The sequence below is a fragment of the Photinus pyralis genome, unplaced genomic scaffold (genome assembly GCF_008802855.1).
Source record: "Photinus pyralis isolate 1611_PpyrPB1 unplaced genomic scaffold, Ppyr1.3 Ppyr1.4_LG2, whole genome shotgun sequence".
In the NCBI taxonomy this organism is placed as follows: Eukaryota; Metazoa; Arthropoda; class Insecta; order Coleoptera; family Lampyridae; genus Photinus; species Photinus pyralis.
The window spans coordinates 11,186,873-11,204,715 of NW_022170403.1; positions in this window are offsets into that span (position 1 = coordinate 11,186,873).

Below are 17,843 nucleotides of genomic sequence, written 5' to 3' on the forward strand. Positions count from 1 at the left end.
CGTACCCGGGTTTAAATAAATTGTTACCGCGAAAACGTTGTGCTCTAAGGTGCAGAACGTTCACTGCGTTTATATTTGGAGCAGTTAGTGTTAGACGATAAAAATCAAGTTTATTCATCAAAGCTGCGCACCTCTCCTATGTATACGGGGTGAATTTAAAATCAATTAATTCGCGCTATTAAATTTCGAGAAACCCACTTTGTTCCTCATTCAAATCGTCAACAATCTTTCAAAATTCAGTTTTGACGTTACTTTACGTTACAATGTGCACTCAGAACGCATTTTTGTTAACTTTCTGATGGTGCTAAAATAAAATTTATATGACTTTTGGGTTTAGGGTAAATCACATCACCTTTCTGATTTCTTATGGACGTAAGGTATCGAATTATTGCCATAAGAAATACATATTGGTACAAGTTGCTATTTTTTTCAGGTCCATATAAAATTGAAGTTGATCTTTGGGTACCACCTTGCAGAGCACAAAACCGGAAAAAAAATGATCAAAGTCCTCGTGTGAGATCGAAGGGACTTCAGCGCATTTTTGTGTGGCAGATCAGTGTTTTATTAGCCAATATTGCCTCCACCATCAATAAGATCTTGCCGAAAGCTACCACGTTCACTTTGTCGGTACCATTTTCTCACTTACCATGCACTCGCAATTCGCGTTTGAAGTTTTGACTCCACCATCAGTAAAATCCTTTGGGGGTTACCATATTCCCTTTGTCGACACCCACTTCTGATCACCCGCAACAATTCGGATTTGAAGTTTCGACTCCACCATCAGTAAGATCTCGTCGGGGGTTGCCACATTCCCTTTGTCGATACACAGTTCCGACGTCCCGTTCATTCGTAATTCACATTTTGGTAGATTTCGCTAAAATCCCGGCATAAAATCGTTTTCAACTTTTGGGTACTTCACATAGCTCGACCTTCTATTAGTGACACGAGAAAGAGAGACCGCGATTCGCGCTGTAAGAAACTTTTGGGCGCCCAAAGTCGACTACCCCTCGAAGCGCGCCGCGCAAAAGGTGGTTTATTTCGCCCCTAGGAAAAAAAAACAAAATTCCGCCACGCAGGAGTTGTGCGCATTGACAAGATCTTCCCGACGACACCAATTTGAAAACAATCGGAGAAAAACTGTAGAACAAGATAGATAAAAACTGAAAAATCTCCAGGTTAGTATAATACGCTCGGGGATGGCGTCCAGATGTCGTCGACTCCAAATCTTGTAGCCCCATCCCTAACGTTCTTAATTACACGGCCCCGATAGTTACATGTACACTCCTTGTCTTTTTACAAGCGTTTTTCTACGGGCGCGCATTTACTGCCAGCCAGCCAGCCAGCCAAAGTGAGATTAAAAGCTACTTTTTACAAAAAAAAAATTTTTGCAAAAATGCGCTAAAAAACATAAAATGTGCCGGAGATCCGCAAACACGTCCACGCTGCTCGCCTTCTACCGACCGACTATTTAAGGGTAGGACGAAATGTAATTTATTTCTTAAATACTTTAATGTTTCTTTTTTGTGAGACTGTGAGAGAAAATATAGTTTCATTCCTGCCGTTTCCTTTTGTGAGTAACCTTTCCCAAAGCTTCGTGCTCGAAAAGTTTTGTCACTCACAATTCTAGACCTGTGACGTAAAGTATCGATTTACTTTACCTATTTACAAAAAACTGCCGTCAATTATTTGAATGTTCAGTGAGTGAAAGCGGTTTACTTCAAGAATTACACCCTATTATTTCCAACACGTCCAATGAGAATTAAGATTAAGTTATTTTGAAATCCAAATATCAAGTGTATCTTTCGCTTTATGACACAAAATGATATCTAGCTCTATAACAAAACAATATCGTCCTGTGCCTTAAGGCAGTGACACATCTAATTAGTTTCGGCGTAACTTCGATAAGCTGCACAGACAAACAATCGAGATAATATAGTTTGTGAGTTGTGACACGCAACTAAATTAAGAGGCATTCTGCGAACTACTGAAAATAAATTGAGAGCTTTGTTGAGTCAGCTCCGCAATGAATTCCAGAATACACATCACAGTGCTGAGTGCAATCAATTCCTGCATTTCTAATTTCTTTTAATAAATGAGGTTTCAGAAGCGAAACATCCCGACTTTGCGCATGAAAAGTATTTATGAAAAGTAAACAGCAGCATTTGAAAATGCAAACGAACCCGTGAGAAAGTAATTTATTTTATTTCCGTCAACCCAAAATACAAACGTTATTTGTTTTAGGTAGGGGGTAGGTATACAAAATATTTGCAGCGAAAATGATGTATTACGTGATAGGAATGTCCGATAAAATATTCCAATGCAAATGTGATCTACCTACACTACGTTTTGGGATAAATAATAGGTACTTATATTAGGATTTGAGAACAAATGTCTGGCGATTAAGGTATTATTAAAATTACAATGGCGCCACGTGTAATATGCACGTTTTATGAGAAAAGCCACGGGTGCGGAAATGTTGTAGGAACCGCGGTGTTGTGAGGAATATTTGGTAGTAGTTTATTTTTGGTATAATAATAAGTTATCCATTTAAATTGTTTTCAGGGCCATGGCGTAAATCATTTAAGGTAGATAGATTTATTATTATTTGTACATAAGGTCACATTTTCTTTTAAGACAATTCATGCACTCAATTTTATATCAATTTGATGTTAAATAAATTAAACAAATATAGCAAACGAGCTCCTGGGTATGGCTATAGCATGTGCAAAACCAAATTTTAAACCTGATGTTAGTTTTGCTTTTATTTAAAGTGTAATATGTACGAAATTTCATTTGAATGCCTCCATAAATAAGCTGCGCATGCGCAAAACCAAATTTTGAAACTGATGTTAAATTTTCTTTTATTCCAAGTGGTTATGTACCAAATTTCATTTAAATCCCCCTATAAATCAGAAAGTTGTCACTGCGCATGCGCAAAACCAAATTTTGAAACTGGCGTTAAATTTACTTTTATTCCAAGTGGGTATGTATCATGCATGCGCAAAACCAAATTTTGAAACTGGCGTTAAATTTGCTTTTATTCAAAGTGGCTATGTATCAAATTTCATTTAAATACCTTCATAAATAAGAAAGTTTGCAATTCGGTCTGTAACTGGTCGAGATGCGCAAAGGGCACTGTGAATGCTGATCGATTAGGTTCAACTTTTGGAATTGTGTTTTATATGGCTAAAGCTATGCGCATATTGAATTTCATGCAATTCGGTTCATAACTAACGGAGATGTCAAAAGGGCCTACTTTATTTTTTGGTCTACATTGCCAATTCACGAACTCCGATCTACAAATTTGATAAAGAATCCACCTGCAAAATTTCATCGTAATCGGTCCATTCGTTTATGAGTTATCGTGCTAACGGACGGACGGACAGACACAACAAAATTATAAACTCGCTAGGAGCTCGTTAATAAGGACGATTACATTTACTTAAATTGAACAAATGTGTTGCCATTTACGTATTTCAACTGCCCGGTGCACATTTACTAACTTGTATTTTCTTCCAGCGGGGTAACTAAGGAAATAAGAACTGTTAAATAAATAACTAATCTTGTTTTAGTGACCTTCCTTGTTTCTTTCGGCCAGAAAATGAAAAAAAAAGAAATCTAGTCGCATTATCCATCAAATTACCTTTATACTGCCTCATGTACCTATGTCTAATTTCATTCGGCATATTTTTTTACACAATACAAAAATTATGTGCCCACACCCACATATTAAAATATGTTGGGCTATTAATGTAATAACTAAAGAACATTTTGATGTTTATCAATTAAAAAATTAACAAGTTAAAAAGTAATCGTAAACGATTTACATAAAGCGCATTTCCACTTGCATTCATTTCCCATTTGTAAGATGCAACTTCTGTTAAAATCGTAAAAATCCGCCCACAAATATAAAAGATAGCGTTGCACATGGGCAATCCATTGTTGACGTGCTACTTCAATTTCAGTTTATGAGAAGAATTTCATTTCAATGCTTTTCTAAATAAGAAAGTTTGAACTGCGCATGCGCAAACCTAAATTTTAAAACTAATGTTAGATTTTCCTTTGTTCCAAGCGCCTAAGTATCAAATTTCACTTAAATAGTTCCATAGATAAAAAAGTTGGCACGGCGCATGCGCAATATAAAATTTTGAAACTGGCGTTTGATTTTCCTTTATCCCAAGTGCCTATGTATCAAATTTCGTTTAAATTCTTCCATAAATAAAAAAGTTGGCACTGCGCATCCGCAAAACCAAATTTTGAAATTGGCGTTTGATTTTCCTTTATCCCAAGTGCCTATGTATCAAATTTCGTTTAAATTCTTCCATAAATAAAAAAGTTGGCATTGCGCATGCGCAAAACCAAATTTGGAAATTGGCGTTTGATTTTCCTTTATCCCAAGTGCCTATGTATCAAATTTCGTTTAAATTCTTCCATAAATAAAAAAGTTGGCACTGCGCATGCGCAAAACCAAAATTTGAAACTGGCGTTTGATTTTCCTTTATTCCAAGTGCCTATGTATCAAATTTCGTTTAAATTCTTCCATAAATAAAAAGTTGGCACTGCGCATGCGCAAAACCAAATTTTGAAATTGGCGTTTGATTTTCCTTTATTCGAAGTGCTTCTGTATCAAATTTCGTTTAAATTCTTCCATAAATAAAAAAGTTGGCACTGCGCATGTGCAAAACCAAATTTTGAAATTGGCGTTTGATTTTCCTTTATCCCAAGTGCTTCTGTATCAAATTTCGTTTAAATTCTTCCATAAATAAAAAAGTTGGCACTGCGCATGCGCAAAACCAAATTTTAAAATTGGCGTTTGATTTTCCTTTATCCCAAATGCCTATGTATCAAATTTCGTTTAAATTCTTCCATAAATAAAAAAGTTGGCACTGCGCATGCGCAAAACCAAATTTTGAAATTGGCGTTTGATTTACCTTTATCCCAAGTGCCTATGTATCAAATTTCATTCAAATACTTTTATAAGTAAAAAGTTTGCAATTCGGCTTATAAATGGTCGAGATGCGAAAAGGGCACTGTGAATTTTGAATCGATTCGATTCAACTTTTGGCATTGCGTATTATATGGTTAAAGCTATGCCCATATTGAATATCATGCAATTCAGTTCATAACTAACGGAGATGTAAAAGCGATCGAACATTTCTAAACAAAGTTATCGTTCACACGGACAGATAGATGAACAGACAGACAAAGGAACAGACGAAGAGACCAACCGGCAGGCGACAGATAGCAATGCAAAATTATAAACGATCTCTAGGATCGTTAATAAACGGCAAAAGTGTAAAATTATAGAACATGTAAAAAAACGGTTTTTTGTTTTTTTACAATAACTTTTTTTGTAAGCGGTACAGAAAAAATTCCTTCCTTGGTACAAGACTCGACACCATAACGAACCAAATAGCGGAAAAAGTAGAACAATAGCTCTTAAGATAAAAAACTAGTAGCGTCGCAAAGTTAGCGGACGGACGGACGGACGGACAAAGTGGCCACAATAGCGCATTTTTTTTTATTTTTGTGGAAATGCGCTAAAAATGGGGTGAATTATGCTCACCACAAAAAAAGGCCACACTTTTCATTTAATATAAAGTAATAGATTTGAGTTTGTAACTTCATACTGCAATTAATAATTTCGGAAAGCCTTTAAATCGATCTGATAACCGTTCCATATCAAGCGATAATAATATATAATTAATACTTAATGATCAATTTTACCAATAAAATTTAATTAGGAACTTATAGCGGACTCTTTATCTTTAGTAAATATTGTAGCGGGTAATTGCGTAACTAATTACTTGATATTAGATATGGCGTCGTAATAATGACTAATTAAGGGTTGAAAGTTATCGTATAGTTTAACCAACTTTTGTAGTGGATAGATGGAAGAGCAGCCGCAGAAATCAGTCAGACATTAAAATTACCGTCATAAATATTAGTTTCCTGGGAATTTCTATAGAAACTATTTTCCGCGTCCCAATTAAATACATCATACGACTACAATTATGGAACTTTTAATTGAAATAACTTATTACTACCGTAAAAGTGATGTACTAAACCTGGTATTTATTTTAGCATGGGCTATTTATATTCACTATTTTATATTCCACAAAACGTAGGAATCTATACATGGGTAGAAAATAGGCAATATAGGTGCACAATACACAATTGAAAAGTCGAATGTTTTGTGTAATTTCCTGGATCCAAATATGAATTGAACATATTAACTCAGATGGAATACATTGCTATAGAAGTAATCCATTGTAGTGATTCATTTTTTTTAGCGCGTTTTTCAAAAGTAGCGCTTATGTAATATATTCACTAATACAGGGTGAGTTTTTTTTTCATTTTAAGCATTAGGAATCTCGGAAACCGTAAGACATAGAGATTCGGTTAAATGAGGAAAGAGTTGTAGTTTTAAAAGCTTATTCAAGATACGCTTTTGTTTTTTTCTTAAATTCACAGTTTACTAGATGTGAGCGAAAAACAGATTGTAATTTTTTATTTAACTGTTGTAGAATCGTTAGTATTAGAAATACAGAAATATGCAAAGAATAAAAACTGTAGATTTTTCCCGCTTAATAAGTTACATTTATTAATATTTATTCTTCTTTTATATAATTTTCGAGTTATAAGGCAACTTACATTTTTTTTAAATGGTAAGTAATCATAGTTGGCTGTGACATTTTTAAAAAGTGCATTTTTTTCTGTTTACAATGATATAAGGTTCATTGTACTTACTTTGACAAATAAACATGATACAGAACTGTTTGTATTATTAAGAGTAGTAAAAACAGATTTTGCCATGGGAAACATTTTTGTTCTCTTAAATTGTCTATTATAATATTTAACTTGCCAGTTAGTTGTGCGACGGGGCACCGTTGTGTTGAAACCAGGGTAAATTACGTCGTGTTTCCAAATCTAACCCATCCTACATATCTTGAAATTCATTTGGTAGAAAATGAAGATAACATTGGCCTGTCCAATTTTCGTCGTAAATGAAAGATACCTATCTCACTAGATATTGTTTTCCATGGCCAACTCTGTTTAGTTACCTCTCAATAATACGAAAATTACATGCAAGACGTTTATTTATTAAAGTAAATTTAGCAAGCCTTATATCGTTATACCGAGAAAAATTTACCCTTTTTAAAAATGTCAAAGCCAACTATGACTACCATTTAAAAAAATTAAAGTTTGTATTATAACTCAAAAATTGTAAGATCTAAAAATAAATTAGTATGTTCATCTGTTAAGCATTAAAATGTCTAAAACTTTTATTCGTGTCATTTTGTTGTATTTCTAATAATAACGATTCTACAACAGTTAAATGAAAAATCACTAAATCTGTTTTTCGCTCATATCTAGTGTACTGTGGATTTTTTCAAAAAACAAAAACATCTTGAATAAGCTCTTAAAACGGCAACTCTTTCCTTATTTAACCGAATCCGTATGTCTTATGGTTTCCGAGATCCCAATGAAAAAAAAACTCATCCTGTATATTCACTTTGGCTGTTCGGGCGGTCGGTTGGCTGCAAAGGTTTCTCGAAAGAAGAATCATCGTAGAATGCTCGGGTTTGTGTCACAATTCTTTGCAGGAATATTAAAGGTATGTCAGCGCTATTAAAACCTCGATCCGTAATACAAAAACGCACTTAAGTAGCTCGACGCATCAAGTACTTTCTAATTTGTATTGAATTTAAATCAATTGCTTCTTATACGCTAGTGTTTATTTCATTTGCAGATATGGGCCATAATAAAAGTATCGCACAACTAATGTGATAATGATAAGTAGGCATGTATTCATTAAAACAACTTAAATATGCATTTAATTTTTTTCACGAAAACCGTTACCTAAAAATATTCAGGTTTTCATTGATAAATTAAATCTGAAAATTGCATCCTTGATCTTATCCAAAGAAAATATTATCATGATCGTTTCACTTCCGGTTTTACAGGGTGTCGATAGTAACTTTCTTATTTTAAATAGAACACCCTGTATTTTATGGCATTTTTGAAATCTACATGAAAATCTACTTCGTTTGATACCACATCTCCCTATACCCACCATCAAAGATTTTCAAGTTATACAAGATTTTTCCAAATTTTTGACGTCTGACTGCTGTTCGTTTGAGCCCTGTACCTATGACTCCGTTGATTTCAAAAATTATTCCAAATTCGACAGTATACAGACTTGCTACTGCGTGACAATGATTTAAATTTTAATCGCCCTTCTACAGGGTGTTTTAAAACTAACGGTCAACTTTAATAACTTCAAACCTTAAAAAGTTGATTTTTTCAAATGAAACGTGCTTTATTTTTTTACACTTTCAAATGTCGAAAACAATTCTACTTCGATCAGTTATTACATTCTCTATGCCTAGCTGTTCGCTCTCGGTTTTATTTTAGAGTTTCTAGGATTGTAACTGTTATGCATAATTTTCTTAGGAGGCCTTCTGACCAAATATCCTCCTCTTGGTCTCTACTATTACCTATCATCTTGTTACTTTCGATCTTAAACCTATCTAGCAATTCTGGCACTTTTAACTTTTCTAAATCTACTCTGCCTTCATTCTTAGGTTTGATCAATGCTCTTCACATAGCACATGGGTAGCTTTTACTGTTAATTGCCTGGTTTCTTAATCTCACTTTCACTGAAATGTAGTCTATAGATATGTATATCGCTCGGCATTGTACACGTGTATCTCCTACGCGTATGGTTGTTCAACCATGGGTTAGTTATAGCTAATCTTCCAATCTCCTGTGATAATTAAATTCTCTTCCCCCCTAATTCCCTTTCACGCGATTTCTACCTCTCCATATCCTTGCTCTATATCTTCATCTTCGTGCCCAGAAGTTGGCATATAAACCTGAACCGCTATCGTGTTGTAGGGTTTGTTTCCTACTCCAACTGCAATTATCCTATTGCTTACTATCCTGTAGCTTTTAATTCTACTGCATAACTTCTTGTTTAGCACAAACCCTACCCCTGTGTGACCGTTTTCTGTACCTGAGTATACTACTCTGTACTCTTCTGACCAGAAGTCTCCCTTTTTAAGTTTCTGCCCACCTTCCCTAAACTCCTCACATTCCATGCTCCTCCTCACAGAAGCTGCTCCTTAGACGTTTTTTGTCTTCTCCAGAATCCGTAGGACTGACTGCGGCGTGTACAGCAGTGTAGGATTCTGGACCATCGGTCCTACCCACCTGGGGACCTCTTTCTTTTACCACTCGCACGTTAGTAAAGGAGGTATTGTGATAAAAAATGATGCCCCACTTTTTTACGGAAATACACGGTTTGAAGCACCAGGAATCTGAATCAAACAAAATTTCGATGATGTCGGTCCGTCTGTAGACTTATTTTCGGCTAAACGGTTGAACCGATTGGAACCAAATTTAGTACCATATTCTTAGACATAAAAGGGCAGAATCGCGCATGCGCAGGTGTGCGAGCGATATCTGTGCTAGCCACAGCAATTTTAAAATATGCCATTTCCATTGTAAAACGTGGAATCTGCGCTCCCTGGGGAAAGATTCGGTGCTGGTTTCCAATGGCTTTCCGCCTAGTCTAGTTCAGTATGTTTGTTTCGATTACCACCCGTTCGCCCACAATCCCTCCCCCCGATCTGAATTCTGGAGGCCTCTATGAATGCATGTAACCATTTCTCGAATTTCGCTCCAGATGAGGCACATACGGTAGGCTGGCATTCCGAAATGCGAGCGGTTGGGCCCCGGAGTCCACAAAACGCTCACCGGCTAGACTCACAAGTCACAATCGAACCGAGGGTTGCCTGCTTATTAAATAACCCGTCGCGATTCAAACGAAATATCTTTTACTCTTGATCGCGCTATCACTATTCTCCCATTCCATTTATTTATGAGCGATGGTATTTTAAACTAATTGTTGCGCACGTGCATTTCACCCGAATTCTTCGAATAAACGCACGCACACGTAGAACGGCATCGGACGGACGGTACGGATCGGGAAAAAATAGTTTTAATGGAATTAATTGCAGCAGCATCGGATTTCAAAGACGCGAATTGAGACGCGTCCGATGCGTACCGTACGTGCGGATACCAACGTATGTGCGATGTAGGTAGGGCATCGACATTTAACAAGCGGCGGACCAAAGCGGTTGCAACTTTATAGGGAAGTCAATAGTGTCCGTCTGTCTGTCCATCCGTGAACATGATAACGATCAAACGCTTGTATCGGTCCGGTTCAAACTTTGTACAGTTGACCTATATACCACATGCTGTATTTATTTCGGCTGGCAGGATGAAATTTTTGGGAATCATAATTAAGATGGACAACGGCGGTCTCCTTTAGGTGTAATTAACATTCATAATTAAATTTTTAATTTGTCGTTGGCCTATGTAACAGCATGGAAATTATTGTCATACGAGAAAGCGGTCAAGGTTGTTTTTATTTACATTTTTATTTTATTTAACGTAGACATTTCCGGGAATTTTGTTTAGTTTTTATCTGTTGTCAATTGTAAATGCTTAATTTAATTGACAGGTGGATGTGATTTATTGCCTTTTCTGTGTAGTTAACAGAGATGAAATTTTATTTTTTCCTAGAATTTAAGTTTGGATTTATCCCTTAAGGTCTGATAATAAATTGGTTGCAATAATTTTGATTTTCGGAAGAAGGGTTTCGCCTTAAATAGGACGTCAACAAAAAAGCGTCGCTTTTTGCCACAATCTACGAATAACTACGTTTCATTGAAATTTAAAATCGGCTTTTAGCCACAATCAGATCAGCGAATTACGTTTCGTTGAAGATTTGAAATCAGCTTTTTGCTACGTGCACCACCGAGTTACGTTTCGTTGAAGAATTTATTTCGCTTCTTGCGAGTTCCATCGATGATTAATTGTTTTCAAGCCACAGCCAGCATTGAAAGTTTCGCCTAATGTGAGTATGAAGTTGGAAGAGGTTTCGTGTGTAAAGCCGAAAGCTGAATTCACAGCTAACTATTGTTCGACTTTTGAAGTTTTGGCCATCTAAGGTGCTGCAAGGAGAGGTGTTTGTCGGTATCCCATAAGTGTGTTGTCAACGTGACTCAATTGTTTTTGTGAACTGTGTAAGGCTACCTTTTATTTGGATATTTCATTCCCGGACAAGTAATGTAAATATTTAAGTCTTAATTTTAGTCTATTTGTAGTAATTGTTCGTGTTTTTGTTCCATTTTCCTTTTGTGTGTTAAAATTAAATCGCACTTTTGTAATTTTCACATTAATTTCGGTGTGTTTCATTCACAACGACGTCTTTTCTAATTTACCTGTTGTTTTTATTTGATGCTTGCCCCAGGTCCATTTAATTATTCAAAATTTTGCAGTTCAGTGGTCTGATCCACTATCTGTTAGAAGTTAACAGGTTAACTGAGAGCAGAGTCGAATCTCTCCTCTGTGCTGGGGAGAAGTTTTGTGCCGTGATAATAATTAAAAGGGAAAGAGCTAGATAGGTTTTTGTTGGTGTTTTGTGTACGGTCTTTCTGGCCTACGGCCCAGTGCACACAGCAATATGGTCAAATCCAATGACCCTGTGGGGTCAAACTGAGGTGCTCTGCCGTTTTTTATATCCACTTTAGAGGATTAGGGGTTTAAACTTCCTGCAGTTCAATCTTTCTTTTTGAAACTTTTCTTCCACAACGAAGGATACTTCTTCGCCGTTCGAAGACGTTCTAATACTAAACTGAATTTCTTCCGGCGATTCCGATAACTTATGTGCGATACCCTATTAAATTATTTGTGTGATACGCTATCCGATTGTAGAGACAATTTTACTTTGAGTTGATATTTGAGATTAAACCAGTGTTTCTTTTGGTACCTAAATTGATTTGTACTGTTATTACTAATCGTTAGTAGGTTGGCAATATGATGAAGTTAATTAGGTTAAGAATAAGAAAATGATTGTAATGTAGCATGTTCGATCATCGTGTGTGAAATATATTTTCTTCATCCAAAACCATCCATATTTATTTTCATTGGTTATGAGTCCAGGCACCTGCAAGTAAAGTACGATGGATATGGAAAAAGCAACGATTAGTGTAAATAAGTTAGAAGGAGCCACTAATTGGAACGTGTGGAAATTTCAGCTACGAGTACTACTTAAAGGTCAGGGACTGTTTGAAGTTGTGGATGTTACAGTGAAAAAGCCAGAAAAGAATGAAGAGAAGAAAAAATGGATCGACAAGAATGCAAAAGCCCAAAGTATTATCCTAAACCGTTTGTCAGAGAGTGCGATGCTGCACGTTATAACATGTGAGTCGGCATGTGAGATGTAGAAGAAGTTGTTCAGTATATATTAAAAACGGTCAACGGTGAGTGAACCACTTAGTACAGCAAAGTCTCTTTGCATTCAAATACGGAGGAGAATCCATGCCTGTTCATGTAGCGAAGTTGCAAGAAATTGGTAATGAATTAAAGCAACTAGGCCAAGATGTATCCGATCCGATCAAATGTTCATAACAAAACTGTTAATGTCGCTACCGCAGGAATACAAATATTTTGTTTCTGCGTGGGAATCCGTAGCAGAAGACAACCAGAAAGTGATTGGTAGATTTTTGATGGAAGAGGATCGAATGAAGAATCAAGGGGAAGGTACAACATCTGAGTTAGCTGTTAAAAGTTGGAAAAAGGAATGAAAGTATTTTGAATGTGGAAAAGAGGCATATTAAAAAATTCTGTAAAAAAGGGAAAAAGGGAACTATGTACTTCAAGGGGAATGGTCCTTGAGTCCTGGAATTTTTTGCAGTAGGTATCCTATATCTTGAAGGTGTGCCAGACAACCATCAAATTTCGCTGTCTAAAAGGCCCCCCCCCCCCACGAATTATTTCCTGAGAAGCTGTTTTTGAAAGTAAAATGTGCATAACTTTTACATACTACTATACTACTACTTGGTCTCAGATTTTGCATACGCATGCCTTTAGTGGTGCCAAGTTAAACTTTAGAAAATGGAGGGGGGTTAACACGTGTTCTACCCTTCATGGTATTCTAATGAAAGGTCTCATCGAAGTAAATTGGTTTGTACAAACTATAACTTTCCCGTGCGACTCTTTTTCGTGATCAGTGAGCGACGGGACCTGAGGGAGGGGGGGGGGGGGTTAAAAATTAATTTTATCTCTCATTGTATTCTAATGAAAAGGTCTCAACGAAAGGAATTAATTTCTACCAACCATAGCCCTCTTTCTCGACCTCTTATCGTGATCGGGTATATTCCCTTATACCTCAAGAACGGATTGTCGGAATAGGGTACTCACAAAGGGCGATTGAGACGTCTGCAAGAAATATATCCATTGGTGATGTCAAAACAAAAGCTATTTTGGTTAAAAAATGCGCTTTATCTGCACAAGAGTTGTTCACAATTTATACTTGTTTTAGTCTTTTGGAACTGTGTTAAAAATTATGTTAAAATGAAATGCGAGATAGAGGTTACGGACATATAAATAGCAACTTTTACATGATTGTGATACTTAGCCACAATAATACAAAAGACGTATACTTGTAGCATTAAAACATATTTGAAGGAATAAGTTAACAATTAAATTAATGTGATTTGGGAATTTGTTATCCTTACTTTGAACAAATTGTTTTAAGTGCGTGCAGTACATATGTATATAGTAGTTGTAGCGACACTCGCCGGGAAAAATAGTGCAGAGTTTTCATTTCAGAATGTTTCCTCCATTTATGGTGAAAGAAATATCAAGGGAATCCTGTAATTAAACAGCCCTAGCTGATACCGCGCTGCATTAATAGTTAAATGGGGTTCACCGTTCAGTGAAGCAACAGTTTTACTTATTCACTACAATGTAGTCCAAAAATGGGAAATTCGTTTTACGGACATTCTGCGCAATTTCAGTGAAATAACAAAGAACCTTTTTTAACAAAAGTATGCCCATTATTTCTACATGGCAATTTGAAATGAGTAATTTTAAATTACGGAGAAGTATATGACGCTTACAAGTAAAATCGTGTAGGGAAAATTTTGCAAACCGACGGGCGTCAGAAATTCGTGAGTACCCAATTTATAAAGCTCTATACATATAACCCCGTTGTAGTGGTAATAAATTGACCTTTACGTTTATCCGTAACAAGTGAATAAAGATGAGATCTTTTTAACATTCATGAGCTCGTTTAATGGAATGCCATTATTTTAACTGTTCGCCATAGGCAATCAAATAACATACGGTCACTTGAACAAATGTTAATAAAGTTAACGTTAAAATACACATCGTCCATTTTATAGTGCCAGTAATGCATAAATTACAATCACTACAATATTGTTTAAGGTGGGGAATTAAAAGTGATGCATATAGGAGATATTGTTCCAGAAATTTAAATTACCGCTTTTAAAAACGATCCAAAATCACAGAAACCGCAAGACGAGATTTTTTTCAAAAGAATTACCTACATGACAAAATAATTGAAGCACTGGGTAAACTTTGTACTGTATACCAAGCCGAATGACTGGGGTTAGGTGGTAGAACAGCACGCGGCTAACGTGAGCTGAATTTCGTCCCATGCGATGTGTGATATATTGTTACAAAATATATGTGGAAATAAAGACCATATTATTATTATTATTATACTAAAGAAAGCGCTTACTTTCAAAAACATTCTTGCAGGTAAAATCGCCTGCAGGCTGATCTCTAAATGTATCATTCATCGTCCACAAAGCTTCAACCTCGGCTTCAACGCCAATACATTTTCATTATGGTCATAGATGAATAGAAGATAGAAACTTCCGTTGTTGGCGATTCCGTTTGTGAAAGGAAACTAAAATGTGCAATAAAATATAAATGCGGTCAATAAAGCAAGGCTATTTCTTTTCATTTGTGATGATTATTTGAATTAAAGGTATAAGAATTGGCACGTAGTCTGTCCTTTAGTTTAGTAGCAAGTTGGCGCCAGTTTGTTCAGATTACTCCAATGAAAGGTCTCAACAGAACTACCGCCCTACTTTATGATTCCTTATCAAAAGAAGGAATTTGAGGGGGGGGGGGGTTATGATTCATGGTACTCTAATGAAAGGTCTCAACTAAAGGAATCCATTCCTGCCAACCCATACCCTTCTTCTCGTCTCCTTATCGGATATAAATAATTCCTTATATCTCAAGAAGAGATTGTCGGAAGATGGTACTCGCAAAGGGCGATTGGGGCGCCTGCGAGAAATATATCTATTGGTGATGTCAAAACTTTACGAGCGAATATCTCAAAAACGCTTTGCCGTAGGAAAGTACCCACAAAGGCAAATTGAATTGTCTGGACGAGATTGGTTAAATCTCTCCATCATATAACAAGAAAGAAAACATCGATAAATATAGCATGCTACTATCCTATAACGCAACCATTTACTAAGCTATTTCCATTTTTAAAAAATGCGCTTTTTCTGCATAAGCGAGTGCACAATTTATACTTGTTTGAAATCACTTCCGAACATTCGAATCTGTTCCCCAATAGAATTCATTTCTTTTATCCAATGAAATCCCCAGACACCCAAAATTGAGATTTCCAACAGACTCAGCAAAATCATAACGCTGCGCAACGCCCGAATAACCAACCGATCTGGCTCAGCAAGTTGGTTACGTAATTCTCATTTTCGTTAACTCCCGCGACTCTCTATACTCAGAAACCATTCCCCCAAAAAATACAACACAATTTTGAAGGGACCTGCCGTATAATGATACTACCCTCTATATCTCCCAATTTTTAATAAAACCAATAAAATTAGAAGTAAATAAAACGCACTAGCGGGTTGTCATAAGAAACTATTTTATTCATTTACGTTAGGTCACTGTACGTTCGTTGCTTAGAATTACTTTTCCTTTTTTGGTCAGGAAATTGATAAATAATATAATAATAATAATATGCTTTATTTTTTTGCAAGCTGGTAAAAAAATAAGAAAGTCATAATGTTATAGAGAGAATCACGCCAAAAAAGGATTAGAAAACAGTTACAACTGATCTAAGTTCTAATCCTGAAGAACTGAGTAATAGTATCATGTGTGAATAATACTTTGCGTATACGTAAGATCTAAGAAGTGAAAATATGAAGGGGGAAAAAAAAAGAATTGAAGTTACGAAAAGAGTTTAGATACATAGCACTTGATTTACGTTGACGCCCTCAATTGATTTGAGTTTTAATAGTATCCCTTAGCAGAGCCGGTCCCATTCTGCTTATTTAGTTAGCCAGCTAAATACCGGAAAATATTCAGATTAGAGTTTGTTGGCTTTTTTTAAAATTTTCATTTCTCATCGCAAGAGTCAGACAATACTGGGCCAGGTGACGCATTTAAAACTGGATAACAATCCATCTATGGAATGCCGAATGGGATTGTCCTTTCGGGCTTTTGATAAACAAATTATAATCTAATCATTTTAATTAATAAACAATTTAATAATAGTTGCATATTTCGACATTCCAACCTACAAATTTGAACAACTATAATTTAGGTATATATAAGGTAGGTATTACAAAAACCCTGCACCAAAAGATAAACGTGCATTAATCAACTTCAACAAACTCAATATTGTACATTTGTAGTTTGCGAATTCACATCATTGTATAAATAACTAAACTGCTCGCCTCGCTTATTCAGTCACGCGGGACAATAGAAAGCAAAACGGAAATGTTTTGTTGGTGTCCCTTTCAATTGCAGTGCATCTTCAAAGTCACATAACTACCTATACCGAAATAACCGCCATCTTGAAACACTAATTACCGTTTTTAAAATGGCGTTAAAATGAGCGTTTGTCCGTAACCAACAAATAATAAAGGTAATGAATATCTGCTACCCTCTAGATCAAATTACATTAAAGAACGAAAATGAGAATTTTCGAAAAACTGCGCTGAGTAAACAATTTTCCCGTGTGTATTTTATAAGGGAAATTTTTTATTCATCACCGGCAACCAACTCCATTATATTTTGTGATGAAAATAACAGCAAGATCAAAAATAATATAAAATAATGGCATGTGCTGAACCACTAATGCGAAAATAATGTTTGTATATCGTTATTTCGGCTGATGTGTGCCACGATAAAAGATTCATTTATTTTTTATATGAAATAGCGAGCGTCTATATAAGCCAATAAATGAGAGCAGAAAACGCAATCTCTTCATGTGCGAATGCCACAAGTAGATTTGATTTTCGCCCAAAGGAGTTTATGAAAAAACACCCTAAATTCGATTTAGTTTATGCAACGGTAAAAAGGTCAAATATTCAAACATAAAATACGTTTTCTGTTATCGACGATTGAATTAAAGGTAATTCAAGCAAATTGTAGCTTTATACTTTAGAATTTTTGTTCAACACGTAGGTATATGTTCCATCAGCAATTACGAATGAATATTTAATAATAATAACTTGGTCAATAAAGCGTTATTATTGTTAATCACACGAAAAATTGTATAATTGAGGATTTGTAATCTAGACAAGAACGGCAAACAGTAGATGTAATGTACATACAAGAATTCAGCGAATCAGTGTTGAATCCAAATGGATTCACTGTGATTCTCTCAAACTATGTATGCCTCTGTGTCCTCACTCAAGACAATACATAACTTTGGTAATATTAAAATAAACAGCATGACCAAAATCAATGTGCTAAGATTTCACTTCTCAAACTATAGATCATCCTAACAACTTTTTGAACACCAAGCTATGAAATAGCATAGGTAGTATAGGTATAATTAATGCAAAAATTTTGGCACAGCATGTTTCTTTGTTTTGTTGTGTTAATTAACGTAATACTCTTGCAAGATTTATTTGTACTGGGTAATAATGCGGAGTTACTTGTTTCGGATGTGTATATGGATGTATATTTGA